The sequence below is a fragment of the Capricornis sumatraensis genome, chromosome 20 (assembly GCF_032405125.1).
Source record: "Capricornis sumatraensis isolate serow.1 chromosome 20, serow.2, whole genome shotgun sequence".
In the NCBI taxonomy this organism is placed as follows: Eukaryota; Metazoa; Chordata; class Mammalia; order Artiodactyla; family Bovidae; genus Capricornis; species Capricornis sumatraensis.
Window position 1 is genome coordinate 28,163,706 of NC_091088.1, and position 16,295 is coordinate 28,180,000.

General features: G+C 46.3%; 1 protein-coding gene across 1 annotated transcript in view; it reads left to right on the top strand.

The window, feature by feature from the left end:
* FTO (FTO alpha-ketoglutarate dependent dioxygenase) overlaps positions 1–16,295 on the top strand; it is a 427,008-nt gene that overhangs the window by 348,471 nt on the left and 62,242 nt on the right. The gene's annotated exons all lie outside the window — the stretch shown is intronic.

A 16,295-nucleotide genomic window follows, 5' to 3' on the forward strand; every position in this document is an offset into this window, starting at 1 on the left:
CACCTGGAAAAGGCCTTCTCACTGTCTCCACTGCCCTCCCCCCACCCCACCCCCAAGCTTTGCTATCTACTTCTGACTCAGAGGTTAAAGCGTCTGCCTGCAATGCGGGAGACCTGGGTTTGATCCCTGGGTCGGGAAGATTCCCCTGGAGAAGGAAATGGCAACCCACTCCAGTATTCTTACCTGGAGAATCCCATGGATGGAGGAGCCTGGTGGGCTACAGTCCACAGGGTCGCAGAGTCAGACACGACTGAGCGACTTCACTTTCACTTTCACTTTCTGACTGCAAAACTGGGAGAGAAGATGCAACCCATTAGACACCATCTGATTTTTAATCTGCCCTTATGGCAGTCCATGTGTAAAGCAAGACAGGACAACTAGAACAGCCAGCAGGGCTTGTGAAGGCTGGAGGGCGTACCTCGGAGAGGGGGCCTTTTGCTTGCACGCTCCTTTTCTTCTTCTTGAAAAGGGCAAACCAGATTGTCAAAGAGCATGAGAAGTAAAGGGAAGGGCTCAAGAGGCGAGCTGACACTGCATGTCCCACACCTGTCAGGTGCCTTTAATCCATTAGCTCTTAGACCCCAGGAAACTGCTCCTTCTGGCTTTTTCTACCACGTGTAACAGTGCTGTGTGGTTGGGGCTTAATGAAGGTAGAGCTTAATGAATTTGATGAAGAGGACAGGTTGTCAGGAGCCTCCACCGAGGCACCTCTGCTTCTCTGAAAGTAGGACAGTCTTTGTTTCAGAGTAGATACAGAGGGATGGCAGAGAATGAAAGATATTTCAGTATCTGGAAAGAAACGAGGTAGAGTTTGGAAGAGAGATTTCAACACCACTACAGAATTATCAAGCATCTTAGCCCTATAGGAATGATCTGGCCCATTGGTTCATTGATGGATTTATTCATTGATCAGTGCTTTTCATTCAACAAACTTTTTTACCTCCCACTGTGCTGAGTACTGGAGAAACAGGACCTTGACCTCATGGAGTTTACAGGGAAGACGTCCTCCAGACTCGCTCCAGCACATCTATCTTGAGTACTTAATATATTAGGTACCATGCTGTGCTGTGCTCAGTGGCTCAGTCATGTCCAAGTCCATAGGGCAGGCTACACCCCGTGGACTGTAACCCACCAGGCTCCTCTGTCCATGGGGGTTCTCCAGGCAAGAATACTGGAGTGGGTTGCCATACCCTTCTCCACAGGATCTTCCCCGACCCAGGGATTGAACGCAGGTCTCCAACATTGCAGGCAGATTTTTTTTTACCATCTGAGCCACCAGGGAAGCCCAAGAATACTGGGGTGGGTAGCCTATCCTTTCTCCAGGGGGTCTTCCTCACCTAGGAATTGAACCAGGGTCTCCTGCATTGCAGGCAGATTTTTTACCAGCTGAGCTGCCAAGGAAGCCCATTAGGTACCATGAGGAGTCGTAAAGGTGAACCAACAGAGGCCTCAGGAAGTGCAGATGCCAGGGATGGATCCTAATTGTAATCTCTCCCGAGATTTTTAGTCAGTTAGTCACTTATTAGGCCTCTCACTTCCTGTAGATATTTGTTTTCTTGGTTGGAGTCCAATTTCCCTGTTCTAATTGCTTTTCTAGTCTTGGCCAGCCCTCAGCATGCAAGATTGCCATTGGTACCTGCTGTTTGAAGCACAAGCCGACGATTCTTTATTTTATTTTATTTTTTCTTTTAGTTTAGCTGGATTGGGTCTTTATTGCTTTGTGGGGACTTTCTCTAGTTTCAGTGAGTGGAGCTACTCTGTGCTGCGATGTGCGGACTTCTCATTGTGGTGGCTTTTCCTGCTGTGGAGCACAGGCTCTAGGCATGTGAGCTTCAGTAGTTGCTTCTAGCACACGGGCTTGGTTGGTCCACAGCATGTGGCACTGTAAAGGAGGGAAAGGGACAGGGCACAACTTTTGAAAGAATGACATAGCCCAAGGACACAGCATAAACTGATTAGAATCAAATGGGAGCAAGATGGCAGACAAGACTAGACCTTGATCCTCAGTCAGCAGGTGAAATGACAGACCCAGAGGCGCCATGACAGTTCCAAGGCACTGTCCAAAGACCAAGGAGTTGGCGGTGGCCCAAGTCCTGGAAATCTCTGCCCCTTCCCAAAAATAATCCTCCTGGCTCACTAAAGTGAAGTGAAGTGAAGTCGCTCAGTTGTGTCCGACTCTCTGTGACCCCATGGACTGTAGCCTACCAGGCTCCTTGTCCGTGGGATTTTCCAGGTAAGAGTACTCCTTCTCCAGGGGGTCTTCCCGACCCAGGGATAGAACCCGGGTCTCCCGCATTGTAGGGAGATGCTTTACCGTCTGAGCCACCAGGGAAGTCATATATGAAATTACCCAGCCTATAAAAACTAACCACGCCACATTTCTAGGCCGCACTCGGCTTCTGCGACGGCCCACACTCTGTGGAGTGTGCTTCTCTCTGAATCTGAATAAATCCACTTCTTACCTCTCACTATGTCTCTCACTGAATTCTTTTTGCAATGAGACATGAAGAACCTGAGCTTCATTAGTTCCTGAAACCAAGTACCATGGGTTTGGGCTGGGTTTGAGTCCCAGCACATGAGTTCAAGTCCCAGTCTGAGATAAACTGTTTCAGAATCTTCCAGGGTCAGGGAAGTCCACAAGCCAACAGTTCTTGTTTCCAAAAATCTTGGCTCTCTGTACCCGAATGCCAAACAGAAATACAGAGACAGAGTTACGGAGGAGAAAGAAAGAGGAAAGAGTAGCCTTATTCCTTTGTCAGGCAAGGGGAAACATGGGCTAGTGCCTCCAGAACTGCGCCTTGGACTTCCCTGGGGGCTCAGACAGTGAAGAATCTGCCTGGAGTGCAGGAGACCTGGGTTCGATCTCAGGGTCGGGAAGAGCCCCTGGAGAAGGGAATGGCAGCCCACTCCAGACTTCTTGCCTGGAGAATCCCATGGACAGAGGAGCCTGGTGGGCTGCAGACCATGGGATCACAAGAGTCAGACAGGACTGAGTGACTAACAGTATTAGCAGTCCTTGGTGAGTAGGGAAAGGTTATATAGTCAGGCAGGAGTATGTGATAGGCTCAAGGCAGTAACAGTTTTGAATTCCTTCTTCTGCAGTTGCAGAACGGTGGGGTTTGCTGACAAGATTAGGGTGTGTGCAGGGTCCCAGGTGGTCCCCTCCTAATCTCAATGAACCTCTGCCTCAGGTGGTTTCCTTACTGTTTCCCCTTTGATGAGCAACTGTGCGGCCCTTTGAAACTCAGAAGGTCATGGAGGCCAGATTCCTGCTCTTGAGGAATTGGGAACAAAAAGGCCTCCGTGCCCTGGAGTCCCACAGGGCCCTGCTAGGCACGATTCTCACCTTGACCACAGCTGCACTTAGTTGCACCTCTCTGAAGCTGCATTTAGCAGGGATTGGTTGAGCCTCGGCAAACCTCAATTCAAATCAGAGTTCAAACCTGGTGAGCAAACTGCTTTAATACTAACAGTGACGGGGGCCAGGGGTGGGTGGGGGGAATGAGTTTAAAATAATCCTTTTAGAGACCCAAGATGCACTGACTTGACCTTTTATTCAGATTCTTTTCTTTCCAATAATAGTGATTTCAGGTCAACATCTCTTTCCATGTGGTTAATTCCATTAGGGTCATGCCAAAAGAGAGGTTCCATCTGTGCCTTTGAAACCCAAATGGGATGAAGAAAAATCATTGACATGGTCAAAATTTCAGTTATGCTAACCAGATTAAAGACTTTCTACGGAATTAAAGAAAAATTTGACACATAGATTATTCGAGACTAATCATTTAAGCACATAGGGAAATCTTCCCTGAAGTGGTATATTGCCAAGCTCTCAGTACTGACATGTCAGCAGGAGAGACCAGTTTTAAACCAGTATTGGGTTGGCCAAAAAGTTCATTCCAGTTTTTTTTGTAACACTGATGGAAAAACCTGAATAAACTTTTTGGCCAACCCAATATAAAACAGCAGACATCACTTTGCCAACAAAGGTCGATATAATCAAAGCTATGGTTTTCCCAGTAGTCATGTACAGATGTGAGAGTTGGACCATAAAGAAGGCTGAGCACTGAAGAATTGATGCTTTTGAACTGTGATGCTGGAGAAGATTCTTGAGAGTCCCTTGGGCTGCAAGGAGATCAAACCAGTCCATCCTAAAGGAAAAGTCAACCCTGAATATTCATTGGAAGGACTGATGGTGAAACTGAAGCTCCCGTACTTTGGCCACCTGACGTGAAGAGCCGACTCATTGGAGAAGACCCTGATGCCGGGAAAGACTGAGGGCAAGAGAAGAAGGGGGCAACAGAGGGTGAGGTGGTTAGATAGTGTCACTGACTTAATGAATTTGAGCCAACTCTGGGAGATAGTGGAGGGTAGAGGAGCCTGGCATTCTGCAGTCTATGGGGTGGCAGAATTAGACACAACTTAGCAACTGAGCAACAGCAATATAAAAAGAGGATCATTTCAGAGAGTGATTTAGGAAATGGGAGTAGAGAGTGGGTAATATTAGAGGGGCCAGAAAAAGCTGCTCTGAGAGGTGACATTTAAGCTGAGATTTGAAAGACAAGAAGGAGACATCTATGTAAGGATATGAAGTTACTGTTCCTAACAGAGGGGACCCTGGTAAGTCAGAATTCCTGAGGTAGGATTGGGCTTGCTGTCTTAGGGGAAGAGGAGGAGGTCGGAAACATGTTTAAGGCAGAGCGATAGGAGACGGGAATAGTCAGAGAGGACACAGGGCCACAGGAAGAAGTTTCAGTTGTGTTCGAAGTCCAGAGAATACTTTAGACAACCAAACACAGACTTTTCATCAGCAAAGGAAAAACAGGTGAGGTGTATGTTTTATTTAGGACTGAAGAACTCACAGAGGTTTCTCCCGCTTCTGGTACCTCCACATTGAGTTATGCAAGGATTAGTGAAATCAAATCATATTTACCAAACTGCTTTGAAAATTTTGAAACACTAAATTTAAGGTTATTGTTATTAAATCATTTAACACCATTGAAGATATTACTTTATGAAAGTGTTAGTTGCTCAGTTGTGTCTGACTCTTTGTGACCCCATGGACTGTAGCCTGCCAGGCTCCTCTGTCCTTGGGGATTCTCCAGGCAAGAATACTGGAGTGGGTTGCTATTCCTTCCTCCAGGGGATCTTCCCAACCCAGGGATGGAACCTGGGTCTACCTGCATTGCAGGCCAATTCGTTACCATCTGAGCCATCGGGGAAGCTATTATTTGTGGGAGAAGCCAGTTCTCTCTGTTAGACCCACCTGGCCATTCTCTGAGGCCTGCGTCGCTCTGAGGACTCTGTTGCCATTTTCTGTACATCATGAGGGCTTCAGGGAGGAGGATTCCCGCCATGTAAACCCACAGACACTGAGGAGAGGATCCTGGTTTAGCCCAGTGCTCTCCTCTGAGTCGCTGCGAGCAAAGGTGAAGATGTCCTGAGGCTGTAATTCCCAGAAAGTCCCCGCTTCTGGGGCCACATGAGCTAAATGGAAATTATGAAAATATCCAGGGCAAGAAGCTAATAAATAAGAAGTGACAGGCATTGCATATTAGGGGATTATTTGACTCTCCTGCAAGACCCATGATGAAGGCTAAGGGCATCTAATCATCGCCCGGTAATGTGCTGCCTGATGAACTCCTGATACAAAAGGAAGTCTGGTCCTTCGAAAGAATAACCAGAAGATTTATGTCCTGAGGAGGATTGCACCCTTTGACGTGGGCCGTTTCTAAGAGCTTTTTTTTGTGACCTTTGGCTGCTAAATGTAGTCCTTGGCCGTGATCTCTAGAAAAGGTAAAGGAATATGGCCCAGGTTTGTTCCATGGCACCAGGAATACGGAAGCTAACATACAGGATGGTGATCACCATTCATGTTTGCTGTTGTCTGGGCCTGGCCCCCTCCATGGAAAGCCCTGGCAGGGATGCTGTAATCGTGTACTCAGTGAAGGCAGAAGTTGTTTTGATATTCTCTTACTAAGTAATTCTACCAGTGCTCCCCAAGCCAAAAGTGTAGCACAAATTAATTGGGCAAAAAAAGTGACTTGCATTCAGTTGGCCTTTCTGTTCTTATTACGATTGGAAAGGACCATTGGATGCAGATCATTTCAGAAGGGGGAAAAAAAAAAGGCGTATGTTACTTATTGTTTGGGGTGAATGTTTTTAGGATTTAAAAAGGGGATGCCGTGTCCTTAATAACTCTGGCACGCCACACCAATTCTGGTTGGCCTGACAGATTAAACATGAGTGCTCTCCCATTATTCTTGCAGCCTTGGCTTCCCCTCCAGCTTGATATGTATTCCACGCACAGTCAAGCCTCTGAGTTGACATCTTCTTCTAAAATTGTTTGGCTGTAATAAATATAAAACTTTCACCACTGATGTAAAGCATTGCTGGTTGGCATCATTTCGTACCCCCTTTTAATTATTCCTGACACTGTGGAGAAACATCTAATATAAATCTGTAATGTGTGCTGATGACAAACTACACGGTTGAAGGACCATGTAATTTCTCCACAATTAATTAAAGTGCATGGAGATTTTTTTCCCCCCCTTCTTCCTTGCTTGCTTTCGTTTTTTTTTTTTTTTTTGCTTTCCCCTAGCAGCCAGATGCCACTGAGTGGCTCAAATAACACTGCTGTCAACTGTAAAAAATTAAGATCCAAACCGTAAGAAAGGTACTTAGATAAAGAAACCAGATGCCGGGTTATTTTGATCCCCACATACATCTTGATGTAAGCCGCCATTGTTCAACATCTGTATTTCCACAGCCTTAATTATGTACTTAACTCTGCAAGTCTGTCAGCAGTTGATTTCCACAAGTATCGTCACTTTGGTAAACCTTTTATTTAAAAAAAAAAAAATTGAATGGTGCCAATCAGCCAAGGGATGAGAGACACTAGGAACTAGGAGGCCTTGTGCAGAAAGAAGCTGCTGCCTGTTTACACTCCTGACGCAGGCTGGTGTTTATGGGCACGTGTGTGTGGTCACTCAGAGAATGGGGCTGGGAGTGGAGGGGAACAAACGCTCTGCTACCATTGCCGGCTGATGTGCCACCTGGAATTGATCAAAAGCAAATTAATTTTCATTTTCAATTAGGAATACAATTAAATCCAAAGTGGTGAGGGGGGGGGATTGTAATGTTTACATACAGCTCGGGTGGAGGGAGGGTGGAGGAAATGGCAGATGACATGAAATACACGTCTTTGTATCTGGGTGTTTAATTCATTCAAGTGTGAAGGGGGTGGCTTGGGCTGCCGCCGCCGCCGCTGCTACTGGCTTTCACTTCCCCAGAAGCGGCCCCCTCCTTCCCTTGAGCAGAGTTTTCAGGGAAAGGGAAGAGGGACAGCCCATCAGGAGGTAGAGACTGTGAGAGGTCCCTCCGTGGGGCCCTGCCCTCTTGCTCTGCCGGCTCCTTTTCCCAGGATTCTGCAGTGCGTCAAAGAGGTGGATGTTTTCTAGAAGCACTTGTATTCGGAAACAGGAATTTGACTTTGCAGTCTGCCCCCAGCCCGCCGGCTCCCAGCGTCAGAGCGGTACCTGGCAAACGGATCCCCCATCTCGGTCTGGCCATCATCAAGAGATATTGAGTGATTGTGTGAAAGCAATCTGGCTGCTGAATGCCTCGTGTCACAGGATCCGAGCTCTTTCGCTTGACTTTTTCTCTGCATTCAACGGCTGCCTTTTGTTGGAGTAACTGAGTGGGGGCCTGCGGGGCGGACAGGATTCCTCCTGGCTGCCTGGGGAACACTTGGCCCACTGTGTTCATCACCAGGGGTGGTAACTGGGGGGAGCTTTGACCCTCACTGGAAGGCAAGTCAATTATTTGTCAATTATGAGATGTAGAAATCCAGATAGGGGACTGTTGTCAAAGGCTCGGCTCTGGGGTCTGAGGACGGATAAGATAACAGTGGTTTGGTGAACAGGCAGCACATGTTTCTTCCCTGTATCCTCCTGTCTGTCTCCCAGGGCAGTCACATTTTGGCCTGCCCTAAGCCTGCTGCTGTGCTGGTAAGAAACTCCCAGATACCCATCTTGGAGATCAGCCTCTTTGAAAAAGCAGAGTTGGTCAGTGATAAATATTTTGTCATATGAATAACAATGAAGATAGCTTCAGATAATAGCTGACATCTTTGTAAAATCCTCCGGGTGATGGATTAAGAGGAAGAGAAGGCTCTGGGTCAAGGCAACAGCTGCTTCTGGTGGAAGATCCTCCAAGGCAATGTGGTGACCACTAATCCCCAGCGCTCCAGTCCACATTTTCCTTCGTACCACCCCCACCTTCCTGGTCCCAGTGCAAGGGTGTATGTTTCTTCTCTGCATGGTATTTGTGCTTTTAAAGAAGATTTTATGACTTCTGCTACGTTGGAATTCCTGTCTTTACTAGACAGTTGGCATGACCGCAGCCTGAAACCACGATGGAGTTGTTAACACGGTGGGATCAGTTTCTGCATCCCCCACCTTTAAATCTATTTTTTTCTTTATTTTTTTTTAAAGGCGGGGAAAAAAAAAAACTCCAACAAATCAACAAAACTATTAACTTTCTGATTTATTTGCTACAGAGAGCAGGGGGGAAAAAAAGTCAATGAGGAAAACATTCTACATGCAAGTTTCCATCTGAAATCATACCACAAGCAGTGGGTTATCTGGAGATAGACATCTTCAATTTCCTGACTGCATAATAGAAATGGGATTTCTTCTTCCTCTTAAAAAGAAAAAAAGCATGCTCCATAGCGTTGACATAAAATTTTCTGTGATTTGGGTTCCCCAAACTCTGCCTCTCAAGAATAGGCTTCTCTCATCTCCGCTGTTAGTTTTCACCGCTTCTCCTCCAAGGGCATAGGCAGTGTTGCTAACATGATGAAGGACAGAAGACATCTTCACAGGAGCCTGGGAGATTAACTCTGCCCACCTGGCAGATATCATGGCATTTAGTAAATAGACAGGTCAGGGCTAGTGGGTCAGCTGGTAAAGAATCCGCCTGCAGTGTGGGAGACCTGGATTTGATCCCCAGATTGGGAATAGCTACCCACTCCAGTATTCTGGCCTGGAGAATTCCAGGACTGTATAGTCCATGGGGTCGAAAAGAGTTGGACACAACTGAGCGACTTTCATTTCCACCATTCAGCGAAACCACAGTGGAAAAATTGATCTGGATTGATGACCTAATAGCTGCATCTCTCTCTCTTTTTAAAAATTTTGACTGTTATGGGTCTTCATAGTAGCCTGCATGTCCAGTAGTTGCAGTGTGTAGGATCTTAGTTCCCCAACCAGGGATCGAACCCAGGTCCCCTGCATTGCGAGGTAGATTCTTAACCACTGGACTACCAGGCAAGTCCCTAATAGGTGCATCTCTTGCACACATTATCACTTAGCAAGTGTGTTAGTGTTAGAAGTTTCTAACCCTAAGGATTTGAGACTGTGGTTGGAGGCAGTTCAAGACAGTATGGACATTTGTCCCAGCCGAGGTTGGGCTAGACTCTGCAGGTAGCTGACCCACCCTCCTCAAGAGCTGGCCCAAGTGATGTGTGGTCTTCAAATGCACACATCTTCCTTAAATGCACTATATTTTCCTTGCCCCTAAGTTTCCGATGACCCATTTCTGAGATGTGAAATTCTTGGCGTTGGCACACAGCTTACATCACTTTTGCACTTCAAAATGCCCCATGATCTCAAAAGCAGTCCCCGTTTTTCAATCACTCTGTATATTGATACTTCATTTTATTTCATGGAATGTTTTAAAATTATATTTAAAAGGCAGCCTCTTTCGTCTCATGTGCCCTTCCTTGGCTGGGAAACAAAGGCAGTCTCTTAAGAGGTGTTTTATATTTTATGACTATATGGAGAGAGCATAGTTATTTAATAGATATATATATATATGTAAGAGAGTTCCATGTTATAGGTTTTCAGAGATTAAAAGTTCTGGAACAAGGCCGTTTGATAACATCTTTGAAGGGCAAAGGAGCAGATAGAAACCTTAGAAGTCTGGATGCTAAAACAGAATACTCCCAGAACCTGGGGACAACAGGAGCTTTTCTGAGGTCATATTATTCTCACCAATAAGAGCATCCTGCCTCAACCGCTGGTGAGGGCTATGCAAGATGGATCATTCTCAATTTATGCTTCATGGTTATGGGCATGTAATATGTTCTTCATTGAGCCGGGCAATTGACGGAGACGCCAGTGCATTTAAGACTCGAGTCTACTGGAAATGAGACTTGCATTCTTGCCAGAAATGGATGCTTTTCTGTGTCCGCCACTATCACACATCTTGATATTTTTTGTAATCCTGACTCTTAAAACAATAATATCAAACAACTCCAGGGGAAAAAAAAAGTTAAATATTTCCATATGAAGAGCTGATTAAATTTGTATGGTTTTCTTTTCAGTAAAAATTGATACGTGATGAAACGCAGTGCAGCTGGATGGCTGGTTGGAGCTGATATTCCCACGTCCTCTGATCTCTCTACCAGCTCGAAAGGCGGGTTCCCAGTGACCCACCGTGCTGTGACTTGGGTTCTGAAATGCTCATTCGCTGGGCACTTGGACCACAGAATGCATGCTCTAAACAGAGCCAGCAGTTACCTGGTTCAGGTCTCTTCTTAAGTCATATGGCTATCCCCTGAGCTTTCCTTCGGCAGCAGGCAGAGTCCATGGGAAGTGTTGTGGTTGACAGTGGGCAGGTGACACTCTTTCGGGATCTTTTCAGTTGCAACTGGGGCAAAAGCCTGGCTGGGATGTGTGGGAAGGTGGGGGCAAAGATGATTTATTGGCTCATGTGTTTGAAAAGGGGCTTTTCTGGTGACTCAGTGGTACAGAGTCTGCCTGCAATGCAGAAGACACGGGTTCAGTCCCCGGGTTGGGACGATTCCCCCGGAGGAGGGCATGCAACCCACTCCAGTATCCTTGCCTGGAGAATCCCCATGGATGGAGGAGCCTGGCGGGCTCCAATCCATTGGGTCACAAAGAGTCGGACACAACCGAAGCGATGTAGCACACACTCATGTGTTTGAAAAGGTCAAGAATATCTGACTTTAGTACAGTATGACCTTGAGTTGAGATAAGACGGCCGTGACCTACATTCTTCTGCTCCGTTGAAGAAGTTACTCCCTCCCAGCAATGTTGGCCCCACTGTCAGTCAGACTTTCTTCCCTTGCTCACAAGATGTTGACCAGTTGCTCTTGATGCTCTTTCCTTCCGTGTTCATATCCCATGGTGTTCCCAGCACAGGTGCTCCTTTGCCTTGATGGAAGCTAGGGGAGCAGGGTGATGCCAGGGCTGGGGTTGGCTGCGCTCGACGCCCTGGGGCCCAGAGTCTGGAATGAAGAGCTTTCATGGAGGACAGCTAGGATAAGGTCACAGCCTGAGTTGGTGACCAAAGCAAGAGTATCCTGGGGGACACTTCCCTAGATAAGAGAAGTCCAGTGGTTGAGACTCTGCCTTGCAATGCCAGGGACACGGGGTCAGTCCCTGGTCCAGGAAGATCCCACATACTGTGGGGCAACTAAGACCTCTGGCTACAACTACTGAGCCCAGGAGCTCTGGAGCCCAAGCTCCACAACTAGAGAGAAGCCCGCATGCTGACGTGAAGAGGCTGCATTCAGTAACACGGTGCAGCCAAAAATAAATAAATACTGAAACCAAACCAAAACAAAAAGCCAAGACTATACGAAAGGCCATTCCTCCAAAACATTAAGACAGGAAAGTAGACCTCTTTGATCAGGAAACTGGGTGTCACAGGTGAATCACATTCGCTGCTTCTATTTCCACTCCCCTTAAAATATGGATAATAAGAGGGAGGGGCTGCTTGGTTTATTCCTGCTGATGTCCAGGCTTGGCTTCCGATTTTCCCAATGTTCAAGATGGGTGGGTGTCTTTCTGCTGCTGCTCACAGTGGCCAAAGGTGACAGAAGTGTATTTTTGTTCAGCAGACTTAAAGGAGATGAAACCATCCTGCCGTGTCTGTGCTTAAAATCCATGTCCATCTGGCGACCTCTGCAGTTGTCAGAGTCAGGGACCCCTCTAGGCTTTGGCCGGCTTTGACCCTTGCTCATCACACATCCTCAGGACTCACCCGTTTTGTCTTTATTCTACCTGTTCCTCTCTCTACCCACCCTCATTTCCTCCTTCTCAGGGCTTTCAAAGATCATCTCCTGCTGGGTCACTGCTCAAAGTTCCCATGGGCTGCTGGTCTCGCCATGAGAAGCAGAAGTACCTTGAACCACCTCCGACGGTAGTGACTTTCCTGGGTGAGGTCAGGCACTGGGAAAATGGGGAGGAGATACTTACAGTGGCTCGCTTTGCGTAATTCCTCAGTCAGGGATGGCAAAGGTCCCCGACTCAAGGACTTCAATGTTTGTGATTAGAGAAAAAGACAAACTTGACTCTCAGCGTTGGCAAGGCTCCAGGGAAAGTCGTGTGTGCCACTGAGCTATTAGAGATCTCTGTTTGTCAAATGGAGTGTTTACCATGGGCTCCTTTTCTGCCCTCCCCCCATCCCCCCAACCATACCAGGAACCTGTCTACAAACAAAGCATTTACCCTCTGAGGATTTCTTTCTAATTAAAATTTTACATATACCCAATAAACAAGGGCACGTTTGAAATGGAAATTTGTCATTTTCATAGGCAACTTAAATCAGCCCCACCTACCTTGAGACCAGGGTTTCTCCTTCAGCTCAAAGCTGCACAATGCTGGTTTCCCTTTAGTCTTGGGCAGCTCACACTCCCTGTGTCCTTAAATCCTGGCATGGGTTCTTCTTGGGTTTTTTGTTTTTTTTTTTCTTGAACACTTTCTGCAGTTTAGTTATTTGTTGTAATTATCAAGTTCATTTTTCTCTAATAGATGTGATTAAGTATATTTAGCACTGTGTAATGAGTTTTCTGCCTGGTTGCATCTTAGCTAATAAGGAATTCCTCAGCGGCATCTCTTGACAGCTGCTGCGAATCCCAGGTCTGTGCGGCCACAAGAGACCCCTTCCATGAACTGCTAGCATTAAAGAAATTAACTCCATTACACTCACCATAAAATTGAGGCTGAAATTTGATTACTCATAGGCCCTCAATTCAACTAGAAACTGTAGAAATGGGATGGGGCCAGTAGGGAGGAAGGTGAGTGAACGTGAAACCCCAGTGTTCACTTTTCCATCAGTGTGTGTGTGTTCAGATGCTTCCAGTCGTACCTCTGGTCTGGTACCTGAGCAGGACCAGAGAACAGTGCCAAGCTGGTGACTTTATAGCTGTGCACTTTGGTGGGTGTAAGAGACTGGACGTCTTTGTTTCTGCGTGATGATGGTACCTTCTTTTTCATGCTTTTGCCTTCCCTGAGCTAAGAAGACCTGTTGGTGTGTTTTCGGCCATTGAAACTACTTGCCATTGTCATAGGCGGTCCAGATTTGTCAGGCGAAAGTGCTGAGGGCAATTAGTTATTGGTGACTGGCTGCTGTGGTGTATAGTTGCCTAGCAACGGTCTCTGAATTAAGTCTCTGGAAAGGGGCATACAGGAAGAGACAAGGCAGGAAGATGAAATAGGTACCATTTCAATGGGTAGGTGAGTCGGTAATGCAAAAAGAGTAAAAGGTATTTGTAATCATAGAAACGGCTGAGTGGAAAATTGGGGCTACAGGAGAGAAAAGACAGAACTTAGTTCTTGCTTAGTTCTCCCTTGCTAAATAAAATAAGAGTAAGCAGCAGTCGAACCAACCCCATTAACACAAAAGCTCATCTTCTTTCTTTGGCATTTGTGATTCCAATGCAGGCAGAACTCAGGGAGCGCTCTTTATCCCAAGTGCAGCGTGAAAATTCATGGAAGGGAGAGATGGAGACCCGAGTCATGCCTGATTCTTGAAATCTTGAGGACAAGCTTAATTCATACCAACTTTAGTTCATACCAACGAACTGGGGTTAACTGGGGGACAGGGTCCAGTTTTGATTCAGTCCTGCTGTAGTACCAGGTGGAATTGGTACTCTTAGATACAGATGTTCCATCTCAATTCATGTGAAGTCAGGAAGTATCTTGAAGAAGACGAGAACAGCACATCCATTTCATTAGAGTCGGCTGAGTTTAGACGCATGGCCGACTAAGCCATCACCCTGAACTCCCTGACTTATTTAGTGAGCTGGTTTAGCCTCTGGAAGGCCAGACGAGCCAAAGAAAGTAGAGAAGCAGGCTGTGGCCTTGATCCAGATACGGAGCTTTGTTAAGGGGCTGCCTTATCTACATGAGGAGCTACGTCTAGAGGTCTGCAAAGGTCCGGGGCTCATTACCACTGGTAAGAGCTGTTTTGCAATTAGTGTTGAAACACTGAGATAAAGAAAGGATATATAGGAATTAAAAACAGATAATGTAAACACTAACAAAGAGTCTTAATCCCCTCAGATGAGTGTTTTGCATGTTTACCTCTGATCGGAATTCTTAATATCGAGTGAGTTGCAATTCAATAAAGATTCCCCAGGAAGAAAGAAGTCGATCCTTGGATTACAAAACAAAACAAGAAAAACAGAATCCACTCCCCTCCCCCCCCACCATAAAAAAGAAAACTTACACTCCCTGCCTTTCCATTACTTGAGAAATAAAAAAAAGAACATTTTAAATAGTAAATACATGACACAAGAAGGTTTTGTCTGGATTTAGTCGGGTTCAGATCACTTACAGACACAATGGAATCCCCCATTATGTAGTAATTAGAAGGGCATCTTTCAGGCTTGGAGAGCAGATTTTCTATCTCCACCTATGACTTGTTTTCTCTCTGAAGAGTGAAAGTGTTTTGATATAAAGTTATTATCGTGCAATTGAGCAAGTCTTTGCCCTCCTGGCCTGAAGTTCCTCACTGGAGAGAGGAAGTTGATAACCATCTCTGATTCTTGCCTGCTACCTATTAAAGGCTCACCCTCAGTTATAGTCCAGTACTGTATTTTCAGGACACTGCATAATTATTTGGGAAGAAGCCAAAATGATGGCTAGGGCATAACAATAGCATGTATAATAACAGTCTGTCTAATGGCCTATGGTTGCAGTTTAAGTATCTTAAGCGAAGGATGCCCTGCGCTCGTACATTCCCACCCCTACTCCCATCACTTTTCCGTATGTAATATTCATATTCTAATTTCTTAACACCCAGCTTCCCTACTGGATTGTAAGCTCTGTGAGGGCAGGAGACATACTTCCCACTGACTGTTGTAGCCATAGCACCCAGCACAGTGTCTCTTACATAGATGGAACTTGATAGAATTGATTGAATTCATTGTTTTCTTAGCATCCAGCAGTGGTAACTGACCTCCCAGGTGGCCCCACATGATCCCCAGCTTCCAGAATTCACAGCCTAGTGAAATCCTCTCTCTTTCAGTGAGAGTTGCTGACTTGCTTCTGACAAACAGAATAAGGGGGGAAATTAGGTCATAAGGGGCATCATGGTAACTCTCAATGTCTTTCTCTCTGGACCACTCCTTCTGGGGGAAGCTAACTGCCATGAACAGCCTTCTGGAGAGGCCCTCATGGTAAGGAACTGAGGCCTCCAGCCACCAGCCGTGGCAGCGAGCTTCCAAGTGTAACTTCTAGCCCACATCAAGCTTCAGGTGCCTGCAGCACCTGCTGACACATTGAGTACATCCTCCTGAGAGACCCTGCACCAAATGCCTGACCTACAGAAACACTGAGATACTCACACTTACTGTTTTAGGCCCCTAATGTGGTGGGTAATTCGTTACACAGCAGTAGATAATGGATATACTAGTCAGTTGCATAGGCATCACTTTATTCCCTTGTTCATTCAGTGAGTACTTGTTGAATGCCAGCTCTGCCAGGGACTGTGCAGGATGCTGGGAACACCAGGACAAATAAGGCAAGGCCCCTGCCATCAAGGACTTACAGTCTAGAAGAGGGAGATGGACGTGTAAACAGAGAGCATTGAAGCACTGCCCATAGAGGTGCGGTGGACATACAGGAGAAAGCTGGAACAGGGTGGGGTGGGAGGGCCCCTAAGACCAACACAGTGGTGTCTTATATACACACAAGTACATCACAGGAAATGCTCTTTCCCAGTTGTAACTCAGCTTTAAACAGTCTCAGCAAATTTTGTTCGGTGTCCATCCACGTAGCACTGAGTCACTGTAGAGCGAGTCTGCCACTACAGAAGAAACGTCCTAAGCTCTCGGCCCTGGGCTGTGAGCGTCCCATGCTGAACTTGACTCCTTCTGAATGGTTCTTCTCAGTCTGTCAGTTTTCTTTATCCTCCCCTGATCTCTCTGTCACTAACACTCTATTATCCAGGAGCCTTTTGATTAGAAACAAATGGTTTGA